Here is a 12,015-nt window from a genome sequence, read left to right as displayed (position 1 = left end):
TGTCATATGACGTATTGTATTGTTACTATACAAGTCAGTTATTTGTTGTAAATCATGTAAGTGCACTGCTTAAAATAGTGAATCGTTCACTATGTCACTTACTTGTTTCTTACATACCTTGCTTCCATGATTGTTTTTATGGCAGCATCGCACAAATAATGTATTGAAGTCCACAACAGTTCTTCGTTTCTGTTAACCTTTTTCGTGTAATAAAACTGTTCGTAGTAACGATTATTTAATTGTTTTGGACGATGTATGTATGTCAAAATACTGTTTTTATAACATATAACTCGTTCGTAACACGAAATGTAATATAAACAACCGGGATCAAATATGTATCGAAAGTTCAAATGTTGGTAAATAAATCCTTTGGAAACGCGAAAACACATTTACTGTACCGCCCAAATATAACCGAATTGTAATAACAAGTTCCACCAGGGTCGCTAGTGTCGTTGCTGCTAAACCGTGGGGAGTCGACTTCAAGTCGTAAATAACTATATTTTTATTGTTATTCATTTAAAATCACAAACAATATATTAACTACTATGTATATATTATAACAAGTGTTAACACATACATAAGAGACAACTCGTCACATGTTTAATACATTTTAATACACTTTAAACCAATCACTTAACTGACGACAAAAAACTTCTTGTATCGTGTAAAATCGATTATTTTCTTTTCGAGTGTGCACACGATCAGTAATATCTCGAATATCTAGCAATAATAACCGTCAATATTTAATGACGATATATGTTTAATGACATTGACGATATTATCAATCGTGTGTGATCGATATTAAAGAACTGAGGTTAAATATCGACAAGAATTTATATATTTTGCAATCCACGTACCACTGGTGTTAAGTGGTGGGGATATCGATAATATTATCGATCCTGTACGTGCCTCTTTACCGTTCCTTTACGGTTTCTCTTTTCGATACTCGATAATAACGAGATTCGATTCGTTTGATCGAGTTATTCGTGGAAAAAGTTACTTAAGTAAATCGTGTCTGTTTCCTTGCAGGAACTTGCAACGTGAAGTTTTTGTACCGTATAAATTCCGTTTTTCGAATAAATGATGTCATAACCGCGAACATATCGCGAACACACGTGAATCCAGCGCAGATGTTGCGCGATCTACAGAGGGCAGGTGGGTTGTCACCGGTGTAAGAAACGTCTCCAGCTCAGGAACCAGCTCTGAGAACACACACAGCCAAGATCTCCCATCCCGATTTCTCATCACGTTCCGGTAAGTGGAAAGCATGAACAAGTTTTGAACACGAATGATAAGACAGTGGCGGCGAACTTTTACTGAATAATCTCGTCGTTTTCGCGGGTCCCTTCGACGACCAGAAACACAGTCGTTCTCGCGGCTGATAATATCTGTCGCACTTAGGAACGTAAGTACTCTGTATGCGAGTATACCTGTACTCCCGTCACGAGTTCCGTGGTTTGCCACTAGTGAATAGAAAATTCAAACTTGTCGAAACTGATCCTGAATATTTAATCGACAAGCTGATGATTTCTGTGCTGCGAACAAACTTCGTGCCATGTTCGTGGTAATTAATTCCTCGTTTGATACAGTAACGCATTTGCCACGTACTTCTTTATGAGATAGAATTGTGAAATTAATAGGGTTTTGCATAATGGAATTTATTCGTGGAAATGAAAGGAACATATATGTTACATTATGTCTTGATAGAAATTAATAACAGAGATATATCATTATATCGGTATGTTTTACTTTTAAATCAAATTTATTTAATTATACAACTTTTTTACATAACTTTATGCTATCTTTCTAACAATTAAGATTAATTCGTTTTATTCGTTTTATTTACTTCCCTCGCAATATTTTATTTTATTTTATATCGTTCAACAATAGCTTACACTTTCCTTTTGTAATCAAATATAGTTTAATATCGATGCAAAATGCAAGAATACAATAGTTGCTTTTTGCCTATCACCGATTAAAAGAAAAACAGCGTAAATAACACTTCCATTTGTTAGGTGAATAGAATGGTCGTGATAAAGGTGGGAATTTTTTCGTTTGTTACGTATAAAAGGCGCGTTATCGCTTTCGTAATATGAATACACGTGTTTCCCTGCTTCCGTCCGTACAGCCGGACATGTACAATGATAGAAATCGGCTGGCGAGGTTAACGCTTGCTCGAGGAGCAACATAAAAATTCCCGTGTCGCACTTAGCCACTCGTTCTTCGTCAACGTCGCGATTAACTGCAGTGACTGACTGGCTGACTGGCTGTCGTACCGGTACTTGGCTTGTACGCGAAGTGTAGGGTAATAATTCATTAACAAAGACCAACGATTAACGTGTTGGACACACAACATTAGTTTCCTCAGAAACGTGACCGTGCTGTACATTTCTTTGACAACTTAACGAGATAAGCAAAGGTGCAAAGATGCGTCGAGCTCATTTACGTTATGATTAATTACCGTATTTAATTACCACACTGTTTTCGCATTATCGTCCAGTAGTTTGTGACATACCTAGGTGATGCATTTTTTAGAAAACTTTTTCAGAGTATAAATTAATATCTTAATGTAATTATCAAATATACAGTCTTGGCGAAAGTAATTTTGCTACTTTTTGAAATTCATTCAACAACTGTATTAATAACTTTTTGAGAATTTATTTCCTACGCAGTATTCGCAGGTTATAATTTCGAAGAATGACTTTCTAAAATTTGACTGTAAATTTTCGGCATCAAATTCCAATTCCAAAGTTTTGTGTGAATTTTTAACGACTACTGTCGTTTTACCGATCATGAAAAGTTCATAAAACAAAAAGATTAGAGTACTGCCCACTTCGAAATTGATCGATTTTCAGGTCCGTGTCGATTCCGACTGTTTCATTTTTCTATGTTCAAAGAAATTAATTAATGTTCTGTAAATGGTGTTCAATAGAGCATAAAAAGTATTCACAACGATACGCACGATTCAATTAAGTAAATACATGTTATTACATGAACTACTAACAGCTCCATTGGATTATACAAACACGTAGAACCATGAAACGCTTGATTCATTTTCATCGAGTGCTCATGGAATAAAAAATAATTTACGATCCGAATTTAAGGTCGATTAACGATTGTTGTTTCGAAGTTGCGGGACCGTGTCCACAGATCAGCGGGTCGATGCGCCGAGTCACACGACAACGAACGACATTTCGGTGATTTATTTTAACTTGTTTCCCTACAGAGCGCGGGCCGAGCGAAACGAGCGTTTAATTATTTCCCGTACCAGTGTCAATTTGTGCCAGTTAGAGTGACAATCGAGAATCGAAAGCTGGCGGCGGCTTCCTTGTTTAAGCATCCTCAGCGTCGATATTAAGCGGAAAAAGCGTTTTCTATATCGGTGAGTTTTCAAATTCCCGCGTTGTAAATATCAGAGAAAAATTTCAATTGCTAGCATTTTTATGGAACGACGAAAAATCGACAAATGTAATATAGCTCGCCAAGTATAATAAGAGACGTGCGATGAATTTTTGACACGTCCACGAAAAGAACAATATTTGCAAGTACACCGTTTATCACGAATATCTACATGCAGGCGCATTATCACGAACACGTTGTTGAAAGATAAAACAATGTCGACCATGTCGGACCTTACTCTACAGCCCTATATGTTCGACGACAAGCGTGCATTATTGAAGAAACCTTCTAGTTGTGAGGCATGCATACACTCACGGCCGCACAGTTTCTATTTGTTGCAAATTTACCATGACGGCGACGCTGACACGCTTCGCCGCGTAAAACCGCCGGACGTTTACGAGCCGTAGAAGTGTTCACGATCACGTAACACAGGTTCCCGTTTGGATGTCTCATTAGCGAAGCACCCTTCGAAAAATAAGTGGCCCCTTGTGTCGCTATACGAGACCCGTAAATGTCATGTAAAATCGAAAGACATATCCGTAAATTTCGGCTGCTCTTTGTTTTACCGATGAAGAGTGTTTCTCATAATGAGTCATAAAACTTGTTCGCGATTCGATGAGTATCTAATATTCAAAGAATTCCTTGTTAGTAAAGCTTCTGGTCGAGAAATGAAAAATCGTGCGAACGTGTATTTTAAAACTGGTACTGTGAATTTGTTCGAACGAATGGGACTTTTGAGAGGGATGGCGTTTATTTATACAAGTGTCTTAAACTTATGAAAATACAGTATGATTCCCTCTGGTTTCGTATAACGCCATTGGAAGACTGTTACAGTGCTTAAAAAGACTATATCGATACATTCGTCGTTAATGTTAAATATCGTAAAACGTACGAAATAAAGACAAAGAAAATAGTTTTAAAATCTCGCTTGTAAAAAGGATTTATAATATAGTAGATAGATAAATTGAATGGAAGCAAATGTGCTATTCGCATTTTGTTCGCAATACAAATCGCGTGACAAATGAAGCAAACGTGAAAGCGCGAATATATCGAATACTTAAATTCAATCAGGCAGCGGCGCATTTCGAGCAATCGAATCGGTGGTATCGAGCGACTATGGGAGGTCCCATTAACCGCGGCATTCGTTTAAAATCCTCTCAAGGAAAATACAAAATTACATTTTCCTCGGCTGGATTGAGAAACGATCTTGAACGGGCCGGTTTGGCGGGAGAAAATCTGGTTTGGGGAATACGCAGTAGAGTTGCACAAACCAGCGAAACATCCACGTAGCCATTACTTGGTGGCAATCGTAACTCACCGGCGGCCCAGAAAGCCAGCTGTTATACGTATACACTATACACGCTGCGCCCCGACTGCATCAGCGCTTGAAATTGGAAACCATATCGCGGGATATACAGATTATTATGCCATTAGGGTATAATGGGAGGAGCATTCGAGTCCACCGGGGAAACGAGCAAGTAGATTTCGTAGCGTTGAGTCCTGGAGTGTGCGGCAATTAAAGCAGTCGCCGCTTGGGGACGATGACGTGAGGAAGGAAATTATTTTCCCAAAGAGTGGAACTGCCGACTGGAATACGCAGGCACAAAAAGCCGAAGTAATTAATGGAGCAAGATAGATTGAAGGAGTACGCTTGAATGATGCATCACAGAAAAGCAGCCGGAATATTAATGCATCATGATCATTAGTCTAATGCAGTCCTGATATGGCGTGCCAAGATGGAAAGCTGGAACGTCTATCCGTCGGAGGAAGCGAGTTTAGACTTCTGTTGAATTAGGGAGGAAACGAAAGAGGAAGCCGTGGAACCGTTCTTCGAAGACTACACGGGACGAATGTGATCGTTCCAATTTCTTCGAGGATGTCTTGTTCTTCAACGATCCATAGACATTATCGCGTTAGGTTTGTTTTAATTAGAAAGCTTTAATGAACGGAGAAAATTGTATCGAAATAAGCGCAGTCATGACCGCAAGTAATTCTGAAGCCATTACGAAACTGAGTCGTTGCCGAATGGCCCGATAAATTTTGCCCACAGTTGGCACTTCATATCGAGCCTAATGAACTTTTAATTAAACTTTAATTAACCATCGTAACGCGTACCAATTTAAATTTCGCGTGAACATCACGGAAGCAACACCATGAGTGCGAACGCGTACTCCGCTGCCCGTTATATTCGAATGCAATACTCTCAGCTGCTCTTAAAAACAATATCGCAGTTGGCTGCAGTTGGCGTCCTTAGAATAAAAAACGCGTGCAAGTCGTCGTCGTGCACTCAGCGTGAGGCTTCCTCTCGCTAAAGGTTGGAGCAGCCATTATTCACCGTGGCTGGTCCGAGAGAAGGACCGTGGAATAAAGGAAGCCGGTGGATGGACGAAAGGTAGACCAGAGACGTACTGTTTATTTAAACGAAAAAAGACAATCAAGAGCGCGCCACGGGACTTTCTCACGCGGCCCACCTTTCGTATTTGGCTCCATTTGAAGTGCGAATAGCCACCACGTAAAAAATAGTATAAATAAGTGTTAAGTTGCAGGACGATGAATGTACCTGGCGAAGAGTTTGTGAGACGTGTGTTGAAAGAATACGTTATCGCGCTTGTAAAGTTCACGTAAAGATTAACTTCGAGCTTTCTTCTTAAACATGGAAACGTGCAAGTGAATATTTTACATGGTTTCGCACTTTACATCGTTTACGAAATTCCAAGGTAATGTGTGCATTTCGGAAAATATTTCAGACGGCTTTTTTTTAGCACGGATCTCTTAAATACAAGTAATTTTCTTCTAAATAAAAATTATACGATGAACATTTTTAAACTGAAACAGTAGGCTTTGTTACAATGAATATTTTACGTCGTTTTATACTTTACATTATTTGGAAATTTCTAGAGTAAATGATGTCTGTTGGAAAATATTTTGGGCGATTTTTAAGCATTAACATTTTTTTAAGATATACACCCTCTTTTGAAAACCTTAGAACAGTTACTGCCTATATTTTCTTCATAAGTGGGCAATGAATGGTTGAAAGATCACTCAGCTTGATGCTTTATACGGCGAAAAATATATTAAATGCAATTACAAATTTACGATCTACACGAAATACTGAGAGTTTATCAAGAATAGGCGTTCTAAGACTTTCAGGAGTAGGAATGTACTTATATTTAAATACGTACAACAACCACGTTCGTATTACGCATCGAATAATTGGCAACTGGAATTTTTTTCACAGTTTCTGAGAAAATACGCGATCTAATACATTTATTTTCTAAATCTTCCATTGTTTTAAGTACGTACCAAAATTTAATACCCTTTTAATGTTCTCTGACAGTGAAAAACATGTTTGCATTTATCTTAATCGGCGATACAAATCTGAAAAAGATAGTAGAAGCGACGTCGCGCTGTATCGCATGTAACATGGAGCTTATTAAAGAGACAGGAACACTTTTTTTCATTGTCTGGTTGTTGTGACAGCTGCAACCACTTGGACGCGTCGTAGCAGTCGTCATTGATCGTCGTGTTGTAACAGTTACGTTTATAGCCAGTTTCCGGCTTACGCCATTTAATTTAATCCCTCTTTTCCTTTATTCTGTGGTTACAGTTAAATCTTCTAATCAAATGTTAATCTTCGCTGTAGCTGATTATTCAAATGATACGTTTACTCATTTTTTACGTATACCGTTACATATGGACACCGTTACAAGTCGTGACTGTAGGTTTTGAGAATAAGATATTCAGTTCCTACAATTATTGTTACATTGTCATTATATATGTGAATCCTTAAAAGTAAGATATTGATGACGTTAATGTCATGTTTCGAAGATGTAAATCAATTATTTTCGATTTCTATGGTATTATATGAATATTTCATTTTCAATTGAATTCGTTATGAAGAAATAAATTTCTGTAACGTTCAATTATCTCGGTTATGTTACCTCGTTTCATTAAGAAAAGGAATAATGATACAAATAATTTCCTACGTAAATACAAGTAATCGTCAGTGATACATACATATAGATATGTATAATGTACGATCATAGCTTTCCATATCCCCATATTTTACACCATCACTTTAATTATATGATATTCAAAACGTAAATGAAATATTTTCAGCTTCCTTAAGACCATATTGGTATTTGGCTTCTAACATTTTCTAAAATTATCATGCGTAGAATTTTCTTTATGTCTAGTAAATTACAGTTTATAATATAGTTATGTCCTTCTTAGGATACAAAGATTCCAATTTCGAAACACTTTATAGACACGTGTTATCGTTACCAACATAATTATAGGCTCTTAAATTTACACGCTTTACGCTACTACCGCAATTACGTGTTACACAACAGCGTGACCACATTCTACGAGCACAGTAATAAAATTCCGTTCCCATTCACCAGAAGGATGTAACAGGCTAAAGAGACCTCGGCATTTAATCACGTTAACGCAACTACGTACGTACCATAAATACAGGATATATGTAAATATTGAATTAACGATCGTTCGATTAAAGCGGCATGTATTGTCACGCTGTTGTGACAAGCTTGCGACAAACTGCAATTTTTAGGCTCGTGCTCATCAAAATGTTGTTAGATGCATAATTGTTTCCAAATTATCTATGTGAAAGTTAGTAAAATGTCCGGTCGGTTTTACTTTAAACGTCAAAATCGATGATAACGTTCATAACGATGTTTCGTTCATAACATTAACTTAGTGCATAGTAGATAGTAGTGCGTAGTATTAATCAGGTATTACGGAAATACACGATTCGATTTAGAATAAAACATTAAGTGACTACGGAATGTTTAGAATTACATTATGGCGGCAAGAATTATTTTATTTTTACGTCAATTATCGCATTGTTTCGTTCGAATATAAAATGTTGAAACACCTTTCTTTTATAATACCTTTCTTTTATATTCATTTCGCTATAAGTTTCTCGTGCCGGTTACAAAATGAATCCAATATGAAGCTTGAGGGCGCAATTTAATCAACTTTACCCTCTCTGTAAAGCAAAAGTAACACGTTACCGCACTGAAGAGGTAAAAGACCATTAAAAGACCTGAAAAACCTGTGCGGCGAGATAATAACACTGCGTTATTTTGTCAGGTCCCGATTTTACGCGTTCGGCCAAAAGAAACATATCGAACAGGTTGTAAGGAAGCGTATCGATGTTCCGTCCTGCATTATGAGACGCGTCAGACCAACCAGACAGGTCGGCTAGCGTGAAACGATTCCGCAGGTAGACAGTTACGAGCTGACTAACAATATAAATACATACCTGACTGGCAAACTAATCGGTTGCTTGACGCACCGATTGCTTCTTTGTCCTGACCAAACTCTCCGACGCCGCACACACATTTTCGTTCGATAATCGTTTCTACCGATAGCACGACAGATAGAACCGCCTTTCACCCTTTCTTTGTGTATTTTGCTCCTTTTTCCTTATCATTATTATAGCGAAGTTCTTGAATCCGCCGCGTGATCGTTAAAAATCGAAGCAGTCGAGATGAGACTAGATAATTAGACACGGAAAAGTATGAGATCGGAAAGGACGAAGCGCCTAATAATCAGAGAATCTATAATATATGGATGATTAAAGCGAAGAATTTTGATCCAAAAACTTGTATTTTAACACTTACGAACCTACGAACACCTATGCTTTGCTAGAAGTAGTTTGAAAAAGGAAATTAAGAAAAGTGGTTTGAAATTATAGAATTGTAGAAAATTGGAAAATTGTATAGAACTGAAACAATTCTTCTCTTTTCGCAATTTTTAGCGTCTCTAATGACGTGTTGTTACTTGGTATTAAGAAAGAGCGCTATTTTGAATTGTGACACTGTTCCTGTTAAATTATTTGAAAAATTGTTATCAATTTATTTTACTGTGTTATCTCAGCGAGAATGTGTGTTATAGTTCTCGAAGTTATTTGTGTATTATTCATTTATAAAAGTATTATTCGTTTGTTATTTAAAACAAGACTTAATGCTTCAAATATCGCACCGATGTCGAAACGTATCGAAAGACATAGTTCGTAGAAAGGGTTGAGTAAATATTCTAGATAATTTAATTAGCATAGCGCGAGAAGGAAACGTTCGAAAACACGTAATTAGTATGGAAGTTATAATTTTTATTTTATGTAACAAACGATAAAGTTATATAACCTAACATTTCGAAAGTTTCCTTATCACAGATCCTACCTTTGCTCTTCAATTTTTAAACTTTGTATAGTTTCCTAATCTAATTTTTTAAAGTATAAATATTTATCAAAGGCATGAAATGTTGGACTGAACTACTTGTCGAATCTCGTGTGAAGTTCCTAATGACGCATGATCGATCATAATTTCGCAACATGTCGTGTGTATTAGATAATGATTCTGGCCTCAACCGTATATTTATTCCTGTCAATATATTTCTCTGTGTGGCATGTTTTTCATGTAATTACGCTATACGTGAAGTAACTTTGCGACACGTGTACTTAGACCTTAATGGACGAGTTTACAACTTTACCGTATATTTTTGAGCTACTTATCGATAAGTAATGGTACAAATTACACTTACTAAATTGATTACCAAATTTCCAAGCATATAATCAAATCCAGCAAAATTCTTTGCTGCTAATTTTAATTCTATAATTATTGTCTTAACTTTAGTACAAACTAATCGTCTACACTCTACAGGCTTTATTTAACAAAATGTATCTTGTATCAGTAAAAAATTCTCCGTTGTACCGATGTCTTTCCTTTTATTCTTCGATCATTTTTATTCGATAATTCTGTATTCGGAGACATTCTGTCTATTTACTATTATTTTTCCAGTTTCACTGCGATCAAAATCGTAAATTACGTATTTTTTTCCAAAATGAAATATCAACACTCTAGAGAGTCTAAAGAAAGATAGGATATATCATCACATATTATATTCACAAACGATCGAAGAAGGAGAACAAAATATTTCTTACACAATAGAAGAACAAAATCCCACACGTATTTTCCATTGTTACAACTAAAAATCGAAGCGTTCAAAAAACCGTGCAACGTATTGTTTACACTCGTGCGATGCAAATTCAATGAAAATTGTACCCGTTGTACAAACAGCTGAGGCAAAGAAATACAATACAGTTAATCAATCAACCGGCGCGCAGTACGTCGCAAAATAACTTTCGCGATTTTTCACAAATATCAATCCGTCCGATCTAATCGCGATCACCGGGAAAATATACCTCGTCCAATACCTGACCGAACGTTTCACTGAACATTTCGGACGGTCCTGTGAGTTCCTCGCGGGAAAAATCTGATACGTATGCACGTAGAGTAGCGCAGAGAGCAGAGAATGTCAATTCTCAACGAGCTTGAACCAAATACGCGGATCATAGGCTGAGCATATATTTCTCTCTAAGTATATATTAATTTTCATAGTTCATGATCGTATTTTTTTCTCTCTCGCTATCGTCTCACCTCTATACAGATGCTTCTGCTTCAAAAAATTCGGATCTAATCTCGCAAGCATATACTATTGTCCTTCTTCTTAATTAAAATATTTCGACACAATTTTTCGAACACTCTGTATATCGCGTTGCTTGAAAAAGTTACAGCGATGTTCATTCTTTATTCGATACAGATTTGTTTACCATGTTTCATATTACAATTTGTTCTTTGAAACAGCCTTTTTATCAAAAAATTGTAACAATCGTTAAAATGACCATTCCCTCTTTTCTCTGATTTCGATTTTCCCAAGTTACTTTTGTTTCCCTCTCTCGTATATTATTGCCTTATTCTCTCTCTCTCTCTCTCTTTCTCTCTCTCCAACTCACACACATATACAGTTTTCTCCTCTCGTATTCCATGGCCAAACACCGCGTCGCGCCACAAGGAAAATAGCCGCAATCATCGGCCCCTGTTGCTACCATCCGTGGAATTTTTTCTTGCCAATAATCATCAAGATATCGTATGAGGACTGGTTTTCGCACGCGGTGTGAATTTCGCTCCCAGATCGATCCGTGCGTTGATTGTAATCGATAGCTTTGAACGCGGTCACCTGAATATCCAATCCATCGCCTGTTCGCGAGATTCCCGAGGATCCAGGAATCCGCGTGTATCTTCGTGATTGATATCTCTTTGTCATCGATAACGTTATATACCTACGTCATATCGCGACGAGTTCTCTTTGGTTTGATCGTCGACTGAAACTAGCTCGCTCGTAACAGCCAAGCCTAATCGAGATTTCCTAACTGATTTGTCGTTATTTGAGTTAAAAAAGCGCCGCTATTTTAGATGCTAGTTCATTTCAATTGTTTTCGACAGACGTAATTCAAAGTACACGTTGCTGGAGACCAATGATGGTAGTCATGTATTAATTACAGAAATTCGTTCTTATATTATATATAGTTGTAGCTAAATTGAGTTATAGGGATTTCATTCTTGTATGATTTGCACGACAGTCTATAAATGCGTTGAACGACGGCAGCGCAGTGGTTAGCGCCTTTGGTTACGAACGTTCGAGACCCGGGGCTTTCAAATCCTGGCGCCCATAGTCGTGTCCCGATCATTCCTTTCCGCGAACGTGCATTTGCAAAATGCAGAAGAAACAAAAGGAAACCAATTCAGTCCGTGC

At 37.2% G+C, this 12,015-nt stretch overlaps 1 protein-coding gene across 1 annotated transcript in view; it reads left to right on the top strand.

Moving 5' to 3' along the window:
- The first annotated feature begins 429 nt into the window (after positions 1–429).
- The window catches only part of LOC117212088 (hemicentin-2-like), a 210,192-nt gene continuing 198,606 nt past the window's right edge, over positions 430–12,015 (top strand). Inside the window, exons 1-2 of the mRNA XM_033456586.1 lie at positions 430–486; positions 1,030–1,254. The gene's annotated coding sequence lies outside the window, so the exon portion shown is untranslated. The remainder of the gene's footprint in view (positions 487–1,029; positions 1,255–12,015) is intronic.

Source organism: Bombus bifarius, unplaced genomic scaffold (genome assembly GCF_011952205.1).
Source record: "Bombus bifarius isolate JDL3187 unplaced genomic scaffold, Bbif_JDL3187 scf7180000007970, whole genome shotgun sequence".
Taxonomy (NCBI): Eukaryota; Metazoa; Arthropoda; class Insecta; order Hymenoptera; family Apidae; genus Bombus; species Bombus bifarius.
This window is presented reverse-complemented; position numbering and strand designations above follow the sequence as displayed.